This window comes from Eucyclogobius newberryi, unplaced genomic scaffold, assembly GCF_026437365.1.
Source record: "Eucyclogobius newberryi isolate DKJ021-1_F unplaced genomic scaffold, fEucNew1.0.hap1 SCAF_17, whole genome shotgun sequence".
Lineage (NCBI taxonomy): Eukaryota > Metazoa > Chordata > Actinopteri > Gobiiformes > Gobiidae > Eucyclogobius > Eucyclogobius newberryi.
The window spans coordinates 16197675-16215275 of record NW_027315801.1 but is presented as its reverse complement, the minus strand read 5'-3'; positions in this window follow the sequence as shown (position 1 = coordinate 16215275).

Below are 17601 nucleotides of genomic sequence, written 5' to 3'. Positions count from 1 at the left end.
AATACATGCTAATACATGTGTTCAGTGTTTAATACATGCTCATTCATGTTTTCAGTGTTTAAAACAGGCTCATACATGTTTTCAGTGTTTAATACATGCTCATACTTGTTTTCAGTGTTTAATACATGCTCATACATGTTTTCAGTGTTTAATACAGATTCATACATGTTTTCAGTGTTTAATACATGCTAATACATGTGTTCAGTGTTTAATACATGCTAATACATGTTTTCAGTGTTTAATACATGTTTTCAGTGTTTAATACAGGCTAATACATGTTGTCAGTGTTTAATACATGCTAATACATGTTTTCAGTGTTTATTAAATGCTAATACATGTTTTCAGTGTTTAATACAGGCTAATACATGTTTTCAGTGTTTAATACATACATGTTTTCAGTGTTTAATACAGGCTAATACATGTTTTCAGTGTTTAATACAGGCTAATACATGTTTTTAGTGTTTAATACATGCTAATACATGTTTTCAGTGGTTATTACAGGCTTATACATGTTTTTAGTGTTTAATACATGCTAATACATGTTTTCAGTGTTTAATACATGCTCATTCATGTTTTCAGTGTTTAATACAGGCTAATACATGTTTTCAGTGTTTAATACATGCTAATACATGTGTTCAGTGTTTAATACATGCTAATACATGTTTTCAGTGTTTAATACATGCTCATTCATGTTTTCAGTGTTTAATACAGGCTAATACATGTTTTCAGTGTTTAATACAGGCTCATATATGTTTTCAGTGTTTAATACAGGCCAATACATGTTTTCAGTGTTTATTACATGCTAATACATGTTTTCAGTGTTTAATACAGGCTAATACATGTTTTCAGTGTTTAATACATACATGTTTTCAGTGTTTAATACTTGCTAATACATGTTTTCAGTGTTTAATACAGGCTAATACATGTTTTCAGTGTTCAATACATGCTAATACATGTTTTCAGTGTTTAATACAGGCTCATACATGTTTTCAGTGTTTATTACATGCTAATACATGTTTTCAGTGTTTCTTACAGGCTAAAACATGTTTTCAGTGTTTAATACATGTTTTCAGTGTTTAATACAGGCTAATACATGTTGTCAGTGTTTAGTACATGCTAATACATGTTTTCAGTGTTTAATACAGGCTAATACATGTTTTCAGTGTTTAATACAAGCTAATACATGTTTTCAGTGTTTAATACAGGCTAATACATGTGTTCAGTGTTTAATACATGCTTATACATGTTTTCAGTGTTTAATACATGTTTTCAGTGTTTAAAACATTTTTTCAGTGTTTAATACAGGCTAATACATGTTTTCAGTGTTTAATACATGCTAATACATGTTTTCAGTGTTTAATGCAGGCTCATACATGTTTTCAGTGTTTAATACATGCTAATACATGTTTTCAGTGTTTAATGCAGGCTAATACATGTCAGTGTTTAATACATGCTAATATATGTTTTCAGTGTTTAATACAGGCTCATACATGTTTCCAGTGTTTAATACATGCTCATACATGTTTTCAGTGTTTAATACATGCTCATACATGTTTTCAGTGTTTAATACATAATCATACATGTTTTCAGTGTTTAATACAGGCTCATACATGTTTTCAGTGTTTAATACATGCTCATACATGTTTTCAGTGTCTAATGCATGTTAATACATGTTTTCAGTGTTTAAAACATGCTCATACATGTTTTCAGTGTTTAATACAGGCTAATACATGTTTTCAGTGTTTATTACAGGCTCATACATGTTTTCAGTGTTTAATACATGTTAATACATGTTTTCAGTGTTTAATACATGCTCATTCATGTTTTCAGTGTTCAATACATGCTAATACATGTTTTCAGTGTTTAATACAGGCTCATACATGTTTTCAGTGTTTTTTTTACATGCTAATACATGTTTTCAGTGTTTCTTACAGGCTAAAACATGTTTTCAGTGTTTAATACATGTTTTCAGTGTTTAATACAGGCTAATACATGTTGTCAGTGTTTAGTACATGCTAATACATGTTTTCAGTGTTTAATACAGGCTAATACATGTGTTCAGTGTTTAATACATGCTTATACATGTTTTCAGTGTTTAATACATGTTTTCAGTGTTTAAAACATTTTTTCAGTGTTTAATGCAGGCTAATACATGTTTTCAGTGTTTAATACATGCTAATACATGTTTTCAGTGTTTAATACATGTTTTCAGTGTTTAATACAGGCTAATACATGTTGTCAAAGTTTAATACATGCTAATACATGTTTTCAGTGTTTAATACAGGCTCATACATGTTTTCAGTGTTTATTAAATGCTAATACATGTTTTCAGTGTTTCTTACAGGCTAAAACATGTTTTCAGTGTTTAATACATGTTTTCAGTGTTTAATACAGGCTAATACATGTTGTCAGTGTTTAATACATGCTAATACATGTTTTCAGTGTTTAATACATGCTCATTCATGTTTTCAGTGTTTAATACAGGCTAATACATGTTTTCAGTGTTTATTACAGGCTCATACATGTTTTCAGTGTTTAATACATGTTAATACATGTTTTCAGTGTTTAATACATGCTCATTCATATTTTCAGTGTTCAATACATGCTAATACATGTTTTCAGTGTTTAATACATGCTCATAAATGTGTTCAGTGTTTAATACAGGCTAATACATGTTTTCAGTGTTTAATAAAGGCTGATACATGTTTTCAGTGTTTAATACATGCTAATACATGTTTTCAGCGTTTAATACATGCTAATACATGTTTTCAGTGTTTGATACAGGCTCATACATGTTTTCAGTGTTTCATACATGTTTTCAGTGTTTAATACAGGACAATACATGTTTTCAGTGTTTAATACAGGCTAATAAATGTTTTCAGTGTTTATTACATGCTAATACATGTTTTCAGTGTTTAATGCAGGCTCATACATGTTTTCAGTTTTTAATACATGCTAATACATGTTTTCAGTGTTTAAAACATGCTCATACATGTTTTCAGTGTTTAATACAGGCTAATACATGTTTTCAGTGTTTATTACAGGCTCATACATGTTTTCAGTGTTTAATACATGTTAATACATGTTTTCAGTGTTTAATACATGCTCATTCATATTTTCAGTGTTCAATACATGCTAATACATGTTTTCAGTGTTTAATACATGCTCATAAATGTGTTCAGTGTTTAATACAGGCTAATACATGTTTTCAGTGTTTAATATATGCTCATATATGTTTTCAGTGTTTAATACATGCTAATACATGTTTTCAGTGTTTAATACATGCTAATACATGTTTTCAGTGTTTAATACAGGCTCATACATGTTGTCAGTGTTTAATAAAGGCTGATACATGTTTTCAGTGTTTAATACATGCTAATACATGTTTTCAGTGTTTAATACATGCTAATACATGTTTTCAGTGTTTGATACAGGCTCATACATGTTTTCAGTGTTTAATACATGTTTTCAGTGTTTAATACAGGACAATACATGTTTTCAGTGTTTAATACAGGCTAATAAATGTTTTCAGTGTTTGTTACATGCTAATACATGTTTTCAGTGTTTAATGCAGGCTCATACATGTTTTCAGTGTTTAATACATGCTAATACATGTTTTCAGTGTTTAATGCAGGCTAATACATGTCAGTGTTTAATACATGCTAATATATGTTTTCAGTGTTTAATACAGGTTCATACATGTTTCCAGTGTTTAATACATGCTCATACATGTTTTCAGTGTTTAATACATAATCATACATGTTTTCAGTGTTTAATACATTTTTTCAGTGTTTAATGCAGGCTAATACATGTTTTCAGTGTTTAATACATGCTAATACATGTTTTCAGTGTTTAATACATGTTTTCAGTGTTTATTAAATGCTAATACATGTTTTCAGTGTTTCTTACAGGCTAAAACATGTTTTCAGTGTTTAATACATGTTTTCAGTTTTTAATACAGGCTAATACATGTTGTCAGTGTTTAATACATGCTAATACATGTTTTCAGTGTTTAATACAGGCTAATACATGTTTTCAGTGTTTAATACATGCTAATACATGTTTTCAGTGTTTAATACATGCTAATACATGTGTTCAGTGTTTAATACATGCTAATACATGTTTTCAGTGTTTAATGCAGGCTAATACATGTTTTCAGTGTTTAATACATGCTAATACATGTTTCAGTGTTTAATACATGCTAATACATGTTTTCAGTGTTTAATACATGTTTTCAGTGTTTAATACAGGCTTATACATGTTTTCAGTGTTTAATACAGGCTCATATATGTTTTCAGTGTTTAATACAGGCCAATACATGTTTTCAGTGTTTATTACATGCTAATACATGTTTTCAGTGTTTAATACATGCTAATACATGTTTTCAGTGTTTAATACATGTTTTCAGTGTTTAATACAGGCTAATACATGTTGTCAAAGTTTAATACATGCTAATACATGTTTTCAGTGTTTAATACAGGCTCATACATGTTTTCAGTGTTTATTAAATGCTAATACATGTTTTCAGTGTTTCTTACAGGCTAATACATGTTTTCAGTGTTTAATACATGTTTTCAGTGTTTAATACAGGCTAATACATGTTGTCAGTGTTTAATACATGCTAATACATGTTTTCAGTGTTTAATACATGCTCATTCATGTTTTCAGTGTTTAATACAGGCTAATACATGTTTTCAATGTTTATTACAGGCTCATACATGTTTTCAGTGTTTATTACATGCTAATACATGTTTTCAGTGTTTCTTACAGGCTAAAACATGTTTTCAGTGTTTAATACATGTTTTCAGTGTTTAATACATTTTTTCAATCTTTAATGCAGGCTAATACATGTTTTCAGGGTTTAATACATGCTAATACATTTTTTCAGTGTTTAATACATGTTTTCAGTGTTTAATACATTCTAATACATGTTGTCAAAGTTTAATACATGCTAATACATGTTTTCAGTGTTTAATACAGGCTCATACATGTTTTCAGTGTTTATTAAATGCTAATACATGTTTTCAGTGTTTCTTACAGGCTAAAACATGTTTTCAGTGTTTAATACATGTTTTCAGTGTTTAATACAGGCTAATACATGTTGTCAGTGTTTAATACATGCTAATACATGTTTTCAGTGTTTAATACATGCTCATTCATGTTTTCAGTGTTTAATACAGGCTAATACATGTTTTCAGTGTTTATTACAGGCTCATACATGTTTTCAGTGTTTATTACATGCTAATACATGTTTTCAGTGTTTCTTACAGGCTAAAACATGTTTTCAGTGTTTAATACATGTTTTCAGTGTTTAATACATTTTTTCAATCTTTAATGCAGGCTAATACATGTTTTCAGTGTTTAATACATGCTAATACATTTTTTCAGTGTTTAATACATGTTTTCAGTGTTTAATACAGGCTAATACATGTTGTCAGTGTTTAATACATGCTAATACATGTTTTCAGTGTTTAATACAGGCTTATACATGTTTTCAGTGTTTATTAAATGCTAATACATGTTTTCAGTGTTTCTTACAGGCTAAAACATGTTTTCAGTGTTTAATACATGTTTTCAGTGTTTAATACAGGCTAATACATGTTGTCAGTGTTTAATACAGGCTAATACATGTTTTCAGTGTTTAATACATGCTAATACATGTGTTCAGTGTTTAATACATGCTCATTCATGTTTTCAGTGTTTAAAACAGGCTCATACATGTTTTCAGTGTTTAATACATGCTCATACTTGTTTTCAGTGTTTAATACATGCTCATACATGTTTTCAGTGTTTAATACAGATTCATACATGTTTTCAGTGTTTAATACATGCTAATACATGTGTTCAGTGTTTAATACATGCTAATACATGTTTTCAGTGTTTAATACATGTTTTCAGTGTTTAATACAGGCTAATACATGTTGTCAGTGTTTAATACATGCTAATACATGTTTTCAGTGTTTATTAAATGCTAATACATGTTTTCAGTGTTTAATACAGGCTAATACATGTTTTCAGTGTTTAATACATACATGTTTTCAGTGTTTAATACAGGCTAATACATGTTTTCAGTGTTTAATACAGGCTAATACATGTTTTTAGTGTTTAATACATGCTAATACATGTTTTCAGTGGTTATTACAGGCTTATACATGTTTTTAGTGTTTAATACATGCTAATACATGTTTTCAGTGTTTAATACATGCTCATTCATGTTTTCAGTGTTTAATACAGGCTAATACATGTTTTCAGTGTTTAATACATGCTAATACATGTGTTCAGTGTTTAATACATGCTAATACATGTTTTCAGTGTTTAATACATGCTCATTCATGTTTTCAGTGTTTAATACAGGCTAATACATGTTTTCAGTGTTTAATACAGGCTCATATATGTTTTCAGTGTTTAATACAGGCCAATACATGTTTTCAGTGTTTATTACATGCTAATACATGTTTTCAGTGTTTAATACAGGCTAATACATGTTTTCAGTGTTTAATACATACATGTTTTCAGTGTTTAATACTTGCTAATACATGTTTTCAGTGTTTAATACAGGCTAATACATGTTTTCAGTGTTCAATACATGCTAATACATGTTTTCAGTGTTTAATACAGGCTCATACATGTTTTCAGTGTTTATTACATGCTAATACATGTTTTCAGTGTTTCTTACAGGCTAAAACATGTTTTCAGTGTTTAATACATGTTTTCAGTGTTTAATACAGGCTAATACATGTTGTCAGTGTTTAGTACATGCTAATACATGTTTTCAGTGTTTAATACAGGCTAATACATGTTTTCAGTGTTTAATACAAGCTAATACATGTTTTCAGTGTTTAATACAGGCTAATACATGTGTTCAGTGTTTAATACATGCTTATACATGTTTTCAGTGTTTAATACATGTTTTCAGTGTTTAAAACATTTTTTCAGTGTTTAATACAGGCTAATACATGTTTTCAGTGTTTAATACATGCTAATACATGTTTTCAGTGTTTAATGCAGGCTCATACATGTTTTCAGTGTTTAATACATGCTAATACATGTTTTCAGTGTTTAATGCAGGCTAATACATGTCAGTGTTTAATACATGCTAATATATGTTTTCAGTGTTTAATACAGGCTCATACATGTTTCCAGTGTTTAATACATGCTCATACATGTTTTCAGTGTTTAATACATGCTCATACATGTTTTCAGTGTTTAATACATAATCATACATGTTTTCAGTGTTTAATACAGGCTCATACATGTTTTCAGTGTTTAATACATGCTCATACATGTTTTCAGTGTCTAATGCATGTTAATACATGTTTTCAGTGTTTAAAACATGCTCATACATGTTTTCAGTGTTTAATACAGGCTAATACATGTTTTCAGTGTTTATTACAGGCTCATACATGTTTTCAGTGTTTAATACATGTTAATACATGTTTTCAGTGTTTAATACATGCTCATTCATGTTTTCAGTGTTCAATACATGCTAATACATGTTTTCAGTGTTTAATACAGGCTCATACATGTTTTCAGTGTTTTTTTTACATGCTAATACATGTTTTCAGTGTTTCTTACAGGCTAAAACATGTTTTCAGTGTTTAATACATGTTTTCAGTGTTTAATACAGGCTAATACATGTTGTCAGTGTTTAGTACATGCTAATACATGTTTTCAGTGTTTAATACAGGCTAATACATGTGTTCAGTGTTTAATACATGCTTATACATGTTTTCAGTGTTTAATACATGTTTTCAGTGTTTAAAACATTTTTTCAGTGTTTAATGCAGGCTAATACATGTTTTCAGTGTTTAATACATGCTAATACATGTTTTCAGTGTTTAATACATGTTTTCAGTGTTTAATACAGGCTAATACATGTTGTCAAAGTTTAATACATGCTAATACATGTTTTCAGTGTTTAATACAGGCTCATACATGTTTTCAGTGTTTATTAAATGCTAATACATGTTTTCAGTGTTTCTTACAGGCTAAAACATGTTTTCAGTGTTTAATACATGTTTTCAGTGTTTAATACAGGCTAATACATGTTGTCAGTGTTTAATACATGCTAATACATGTTTTCAGTGTTTAATACATGCTCATTCATGTTTTCAGTGTTTAATACAGGCTAATACATGTTTTCAGTGTTTATTACAGGCTCATACATGTTTTCAGTGTTTAATACATGTTAATACATGTTTTCAGTGTTTAATACATGCTCATTCATATTTTCAGTGTTCAATACATGCTAATACATGTTTTCAGTGTTTAATACATGCTCATAAATGTGTTCAGTGTTTAATACAGGCTAATACATGTTTTCAGTGTTTAATAAAGGCTGATACATGTTTTCAGTGTTTAATACATGCTAATACATGTTTTCAGCGTTTAATACATGCTAATACATGTTTTCAGTGTTTGATACAGGCTCATACATGTTTTCAGTGTTTCATACATGTTTTCAGTGTTTAATACAGGACAATACATGTTTTCAGTGTTTAATACAGGCTAATAAATGTTTTCAGTGTTTATTACATGCTAATACATGTTTTCAGTGTTTAATGCAGGCTCATACATGTTTTCAGTTTTTAATACATGCTAATACATGTTTTCAGTGTTTAAAACATGCTCATACATGTTTTCAGTGTTTAATACAGGCTAATACATGTTTTCAGTGTTTATTACAGGCTCATACATGTTTTCAGTGTTTAATACATGTTAATACATGTTTTCAGTGTTTAATACATGCTCATTCATATTTTCAGTGTTCAATACATGCTAATACATGTTTTCAGTGTTTAATACATGCTCATAAATGTGTTCAGTGTTTAATACAGGCTAATACATGTTTTCAGTGTTTAATATATGCTCATATATGTTTTCAGTGTTTAATACATGCTAATACATGTTTTCAGTGTTTAATACATGCTAATACATGTTTTCAGTGTTTAATACAGGCTCATACATGTTGTCAGTGTTTAATAAAGGCTGATACATGTTTTCAGTGTTTAATACATGCTAATACATGTTTTCAGTGTTTAATACATGCTAATACATGTTTTCAGTGTTTGATACAGGCTCATACATGTTTTCAGTGTTTAATACATGTTTTCAGTGTTTAATACAGGACAATACATGTTTTCAGTGTTTAATACAGGCTAATAAATGTTTTCAGTGTTTGTTACATGCTAATACATGTTTTCAGTGTTTAATGCAGGCTCATACATGTTTTCAGTGTTTAATACATGCTAATACATGTTTTCAGTGTTTAATGCAGGCTAATACATGTCAGTGTTTAATACATGCTAATATATGTTTTCAGTGTTTAATACAGGCTCATACATGTTTCCAGTGTTTAATACATGCTCATACATGTTTTCAGTGTTTAATACATAATCATACATGTTTTCAGTGTTTAATACAGGCTCATACATGTTTTCAGTGTTTAATACATGCTCATACATGTTTTCAGTGTCTAATGCATGTTAATACATGTTTTCAGTGTTTAAAACATGCTCATACATGTTTTCAGTGTTTAATACAGGCTAATACATGTTTTCAGTGTTTATTACAGGCTCATACATGTTTTCAGTGTTTAATACATGTTAATACATGTTTTCAGTGTTTAATACATGCTCATTCATGTTTTCAGTGTTCAATACATGCTAATACATGTTTTCAGTGTTTAATACATGCTCATACATGTTTTCAGTGTTTAATACAGGCTCATACATGTCTTCAGTGTTTAATACATGCTCATACATGTTGTCAGTGTTTAATACATGCTCATACATGTTTTCAGTGTTTAATACAGGCTCATACATGTTTTCAGTGTTTAATACATGCTCATAGATGTTTTCAGTGTTTAATGCATGTTAATACATGTTTTCAGTGTTTAAAACATGCTCATACATGTTTTCAGTGTTTAATACAGGCTAATACATGTTTTCAGTGTCTATTACAGGCTCATACATGTTTTCAGTGTTTAATACATGTTAATACATGTTTTCAGTGTTTAATACATGCTCATTCATGTTTTCAGTGTTTAATACAGGCTAATACATGTTTTCAGTGTTTAATACATGCTAATACATGTGTTCAGTGTTTAATACATGCTCATTCATGTTTTCAGTGTTTAAAACAGGCTCATACATGTTTTCAGTGTTTAATACATGCTCATACTTGTTTTCAGTGTTTAATACATGCTCATACATGTTTTCAGTGTTTAATACAGATTCGTACATGTTTTCAGTGTTTAATACAGGCTAATACATGTTTTTAGTGTTTGATACAGGCTAATACATGTTTTCAGTGTTTAATACTTGCTAATACATGTTTTCAGTGTTTAATACAGGCTGATACATGTTTTCAGTGTTCAATACATGCTAATACATGTTTCCAGTGTTTAATAAAGGCTCATACATGTTTTCAGTGTTTAATACAGGCTAATACATGTTGTCAGTGTTTAATACATGCTAATACATGTTTTCAGTGTTTAATACAAGCTAATACATGTTTTCAGTGTTTAATAAATGCTAATACATGTTTTCAGTGTTTAATACATGCTAATACATGTGTTCAGTGTTAAATACATGCTAATACATGTTTTCAGTGTTTAATACATGTTTTCAGTGTTTAATACAGGCTAATACATGTTGTCAGTGTTTAATACATGCTAATACATGTTTTCAGTGTTTATTAAATGCTAATACATGTTTTCAGTGTTTAATACAGGCTAATACATGTTTTCAGTGTTTAATACATACATGTTTTCAGTGTTTAATACAGGCTAATACATGTTTTCAGTGTTTAATACAGGCTAATACATGTTTTTAGTGTTTAATACATGCTAATACATGTTTTCAGTGTTTATTACAGGCTTATACATGTTTTTAGTGTTTAATACATGCTAATACATGTTTTCAGTGTTTAATACATGCTCATTCATGTTTTCAGTGTTTAATACAGGCTAATACATGTTTTCAGTGTTTAATACATGCTAATACATGTGTTCAGTGTTTAATACATGCTAATACATGTTTTCAGTGTTTAATACATGTTTTTAGTGTTTAATACATTTTTTCAGTGTTTAATGCAGGCTAATACATGTTTTCAGTGTTTAATACATGCTAATACATGTTTTCAGTGTTTAATACATGTTTTCAGTGTTTATTAAATGCTAATACATGTTTTCAGTGTTTCTTACAGGCTAAAACATGTTTTCAGTGTTTAATACATGTTTTCAGTTTTTAATACAGGCTAATACATGTTGTCAGTGTTTAATACATGCTAATACATGTTTTCAGTGTTTAATACAGGCTAATACATGTTTTCAGTGTTTAATACATGCTAATACATGTTTTCAGTGTTTAATACATGCTAATACATGTGTTCAGTGTTTAATACATGCTAATACATGTTTTCAGTGTTTAATGCAGGCTAATACATGTTTTCAGTGTTTAATACATGCTAATACATGTTTCAGTGTTTAATACATGCTAATACATGTTTTCAGTGTTTAATACATGTTTTCAGTGTTTAATACAGGCTTATACATGTTTTCAGTGTTTAATACAGGCTCATATATGTTTTCAGTGTTTAATACAGGCCAATACATGTTTTCAGTGTTTATTACATGCTAATACATGTTTTCAGTGTTTAATACAGGCTAATACATGTTTTCAGTGTTTAATACATACATGTTTTCAGTGTTTGATACTTGCTAATACATGTTTTCAGTGTTTAATACAGGCTAATACATGTTTTCAGTGTTCAATACATGCTAATACATGTTTTCAGTGTTTAATACAGGCTCATACATGTTTTCAGTGTTTATTACATGCTAATACATGTTTTCAGTGTTTCTTACAGGCTAAAACATGTTTTCAGTGTTTAATACATGTTTTCAGTGTTTAATACAGGCTAATACATGTTGTCAGTGTTTAGTACATGCTAATACATGTTTTCAGTGTTTAATACAAGCTAATACATGTTTTCAGTGTTTAATACAGGCTAATACATGTGTTCAGTGTTTAATACATGCTTATACATGTTTTCAGTGTTTAATACATGTTTTCAGTGTTTAAAACATTTTTTCAGTGTTTAATGCAGGCTAATACATGTTTTCAGTGTTTAATACATGCTAATACATGTTTTCAGTGTTTAATACATGTTTTCAGTGTTTAATACAGGCTAATACATGTTGTCAAAGTTTAATACATGCTAATACATGTTTTCAGTGTTTAATACAGGCTCATACATGTTTTCAATGTTTATTAAATGCTAATACATGTTTTCAGTGTTTCTTACAGGCTAAAACATGTTTTCAGTGTTTAATACATGTTTTCAGTGTTTAATACAGGCTAATACATGTTGTCAGTGTTTAATACATGCTAATACATGTTTTCAGTGTTTAATACATGCTCATTCATGTTTTCAGTGTTTAATACAGGCTAATACATGTTTTCAGTGTTTATTACAGGCTCATACATGTTTTCAGTGTTTATTACATGCTAATACATGTTTTCAGTGTTTCTTACAGGCTAAAACATGTTTTCAGTGTTTAATACATGTTTTCAGTGTTTAATACATTTTTTCAATCTTTAATGCAGGCTAATACATGTTTTCAGTGTTTAATACATGCTAATACATTTTTTCAGTGTTTAATACATGTTTTCAGTGTTTAATACAGGCTAATACATGTTGTCAGTGTTTAATACATGCTAATACATGTTTTCAGTGTTTAATACAGGCTTATACATGTTTTCAGTGTTTATTAAATGCTAATACATGTTTTCAGTGTTTCTTACAGGCTAAAACATGTTTTCAGTGTTTAATACATGTTTTCAGTGTTTAATACAGGCTAATACATGTTGTCAGTGTTTAATACATGCTAATACATGTTTTCAGTGTTTAATACATGCTAATACATGTGTTCAGTGTTTAATACATGCTAATACATGTTTTCAGTGTTTAATGCAGGCTAATACATGTTTTCAGTGTTTAATACATGCTAATACATGTTTCAGTGTTTAATACATGCTAATACATGTTTTCAGTGTTTAATACAGGCTCATACATGTTTTCAGTGTTTAATACATGCTAATACATGTTTTCAGTGTTTAATACATGCTAATACATGTTTTCAGTGTTTAATACATGTTTTCAGTGTTTAATACAGGCTCATACATGTTTTCAGTGTTTAATACATGCTAATACATGTTTTCAGTGTTTAATACATGCTAATACATGTTTTCAGTGTTTAATACATGTTTTCAGTGTTTAATACAGGCTCATACATGTTTTCATTGTTTATTACATGCTAATACATGTTTTCAGTGTTTAATACATGCTAATACATGTTTTCAGTGTTTAATACAGGCTCATACATGTTTTCAGTGTTTAATACATGCTAATACATGTTTTCAGTGTTTAATACATGCTCATAAATGTGTTCAGTGTTTAATACAGGCTAATACATGTTTTCAGTGTTTAATATATGCTCATATATGTTTTCAGTGTTTAATACATGCTAATACATGTTTTCAGTGTTTAATACATGCTAATACATGTTTTCAGTGTTTAATACAGGCTCATACATGTTTTCAGTGTTTAATAAAGGCTGATACATGTTTTCAGTGTTTAATGCATGCTAATACATGTTTTCAGTGTTTAATACAGGCTCATACATGTTTCCAGTGTTTAATACATGCTCATACATGTTTTCAGTGTTTATTACAGGCTCATACATGTTTTCAGTGTTTAATACATGCTCATACATGTTTTCAGTGTTTAATGCATGTTAATACATGTTTTCAGTGTTTAAAACATGCTCATACATGTTTTCAGTGTTTAATACAGGCTAATACATGTTTTCAGTGTTTATTACAGGCTCATACATGTTTTCAGTGTTTAATACATGTTAATACATGTTTTCAGTGTTTAATACATGCTCATTCATATTTTCAGTGTTCAATACATGCTAATACATGTTTTCAGTGTTTAATACATGCTCATAAATGTGTTCAGTGTTTAATACAGGCTAATACATGTTTTCAGTGTTTAATATATGCTCATATATGTTTTCAGTGTTTAATACATGCTAATACATGTTTTCAGTGTTTAATACAGGCTCATACATGTTTTCAGTGTTTAATAAAGGCTGATACATGTTTTCAGTGTTTAATACATGCTAATACATGTTTTCAGTGTTTAATACATGCTAATACATGTTTTCAGTGTTTGATACAGGCTCATACATGTTTTCAGTGTTTAATACATGTTTTCAGTGTTTAATACAGGACAATACATGTTTTCAGTGTTTAATACAGGCTAATAAATGTTTTCAGTGTTTATTACATGCTAATACATGTTTTCAGTGTTTAATGCAGGCTCATACATGTTTTCAGTGTTTAATACATGCTAATACATGTTTTCAGTGTTTAAAACATGCTCATACATGTTTTCAGTGTTTAATACAGGCTAATACATGTTTTCAGTGTTTATTACAGGCTCATACATGTTTTCAGTGTTTAATACATGTTAATACATGTTTTCAGTGTTTAATACATGCTCATTCATATTTTCAGTGTTCAATACATGCTAATACATGTTTTCAGTGTTTAATACATGCTCATAAATGTGTTCAGTGTTTAATACAGGCTAATACATGTTTTCAGTGTTTAATATATGCTCATATATGTTTTCAGTGTTTAATACATGCTAATACATGTTTTCAGTGTTTAATACATGCTAATACATGTTTTCAGTGTTTAATACAGGCTCATACATGTTGTCAGTGTTTAATAAAGGCTGATACATGTTTTCAGTGTTTAATACATGCTAATACATGTTTTCAGTGTTTAATACATGCTAATTTTGCGTGACTGCTTCCGAAGAGTGCACACGCTTTTTTGCTCGCTCCGCTTGCTATCGCTGCTTTCCTTATTTATTTTGCTTTTTAATCAGTTTTTGTCTTCCAAACATTTTTGCTTTAGACTTTTTCAAGTAAACCAAGGATTTTAAGAACATTTTTCCAGTTTTAACGACATATCTGACGCCAGCGACATGTCCGGGAGAAGAAGTGAGAAAGACTGTGAACGCTGTCGGAAATATCAACAAGAAATTAATGAGCTGAAAACACGGATATTTGTTTTGGAATCTGAAAAAGTTCTTCACGATACCATTCCGGTGTCAACCGACGGTAAGAAGAGCACACTTTTTACAAGAAAAACTGCTACTTTCAACCTAAACCGCAGTGACTCTGTGTCGTTTCCAAAACTGTCTAAAAACCAGAAAGACCAGGCTGTTTCTTGGAACAAACTTGGAGCAAAGCCTAAACGATACAAAGATAACGTGAAGTCACCTAAAATACAGCTCACCAACAGATTTTTACCACTTTCAGAGATGGAATTAAATGAAAAAAGGAAAGATGACGTGGCCAAAATACAACGAGGAGGATCTGCCAAGGTCACGCAGATTGTTTTAGTTGGGGACGGCGCGATAAGTCACATGACGCATGAAAAGATAAACACACATTCTTTTCCAAGCGCCACTGTTTCTGAGATAACGTCACTCCTTCCAAATATTATGGCTAAGCATGGAGGAGCTAAACAGCTGATTGTGCACGTGGGTGCAGTGGACATGCGGCGGGAACAGACTGAAGTTTTGAAAAAAGACTTCTTGAAGTTATTCGACGTGCTTGATAAAATGGAAATCAAAACTTTCATAAGTGGACCTCTTCCAAACATCGACAGGAGGATAAACAAGTTTAGCCGGCTTCTTCAGCTGAACACATGGCTGTCCAAAGAGTGCTCCCCGAGAGGACTACACTACATTGAGAACTTCTATCTATTCTGGAAACGAGAGGACCTGTTTAAGAGAAATGGCCCCCACCTATGCAGAGGTGGAGTGAGGGTGCTGACAGAGAACCTGCTCCACGCTCTGAGGCATTGGACTGGGCCTGGACAGGGTCCTGAGCAGATAGTTAGAGAAGAGAGGAATGAGAGAAGAATTCCTACTCCCTCAGCCAGAGACCGAGCCAATGTTTCAACATCAAAAGCACCACAACCTCAGCCTCCACCAAAGGATTCATCAGCAGCTGCTCCACCACCACCAGCAAAGGATTCAGCTCCAGCTGCTCCACATTCACCTCCACCGCCTCCAGCAAAGGAACAATCTTCAAAGGCCTTGGACCCATCTGTGACAAGCCCAACAACATCCCTGTCATCGCCCCTGCCTTCACACCAGCCCTGGGTTCCCCCTGCAACATCTACTCCCACTAAAGATTCATCATTCTCCTTCTCATCTCCACTCTCACCCATGGGCCTTCCCAGCCATTTTGAAAGTCTGATCAAATCAGGCATTAAGATGGCTCCACTCACGCCCAATATAGCAAGGGCTATGTCTTCCCTGCACAAGCCGACTACACCAACAAAAGCCCCACCACCCATCCCCCCTCGCCTCTCACCTGGTCCCAAACTCTCCTTGGCTACAAAAGCCCCACCACCCATCCAACCTCGCCTTTCACCTGGTATCTCCCATAGCTAGGATGCACTGGGTCTCAGCGTTGCCGGGACTTATTGTCACATTAAAAATCAAACCAACCCGAGGCCCTATGTAAAAAGAGCCCCCCCTAGTGCTATTTCTGTAGTCACATCATCACAGAGATGGAAAAACAAAATGCGAGTCAGGCACAATCTGAGAAATGTGATTCATATTCCCTGTGAAAAGATAAAGCCCAGTCTCACTGAAACTAGTCTGAAACTTGCTGTGCTAAATGTCAGATCCTTATGTAACAAATCTCTCTTAATTAATAATTTTATTTCTTCTTATAATCTTGATTTTATGTTTTTAACTGAAACATGGCTTGACAAAAACACAGAAAATGTAGTTCTGATAGAATCTGCTCCACCCAACTTTAAGTTTGAATCTGAAACACGAGAAAACAAAAAAGGGGGTGGAGTCTGTGCTGTCTTTAGAGATGAAATAATTACCCGCAGGTTGTCTTTTGGGGTGTTTTCATCATTTGAGTATGTATCCTTTAAAATGGAGCTAAAACGGTCTCCATCCATTCTCTTCATTGTTTTATACAAGCCTCCCCAGCACTGCCAAAGTTTTATTGATGATTTTACTGAGATGCTTTCAGTCATATGCACAGACTTTGATGGTTTGGTCATTACAGGTGATTTCAATGTGCATGTTGATAATATTTGTGACAGAAACGCTAAAGAGCTTGATGCTATCCTTGAAACCTTCAGTCTTACTCAGCATGTGAGAGGCCCCACCCACAGCAAAGGACACACTCTAGATCTCATAATTACAAAGGGGGTAAATATTTCAAATGTTAATGTGATCGATGTTGCTCTGTCTGATCATTTCTGTGTCTTCTTTGACCTGTCTGTTTCTCCCAAACCTCCGGTTGGTCCTGCAGTTGTTCAGAGGAGACACATAAGTGATGGCACAGGTGCACTGTTTATGGAAATGATAAACTTTGAAAATGTCTCATGTTCTAATGTAAATGATTTGTTGAACTCTGTTACATCTAGTGTTTTGAATGTTCTGGACACCATCGCCCCTATAAAGGCTAAAATGGTTAAAAAT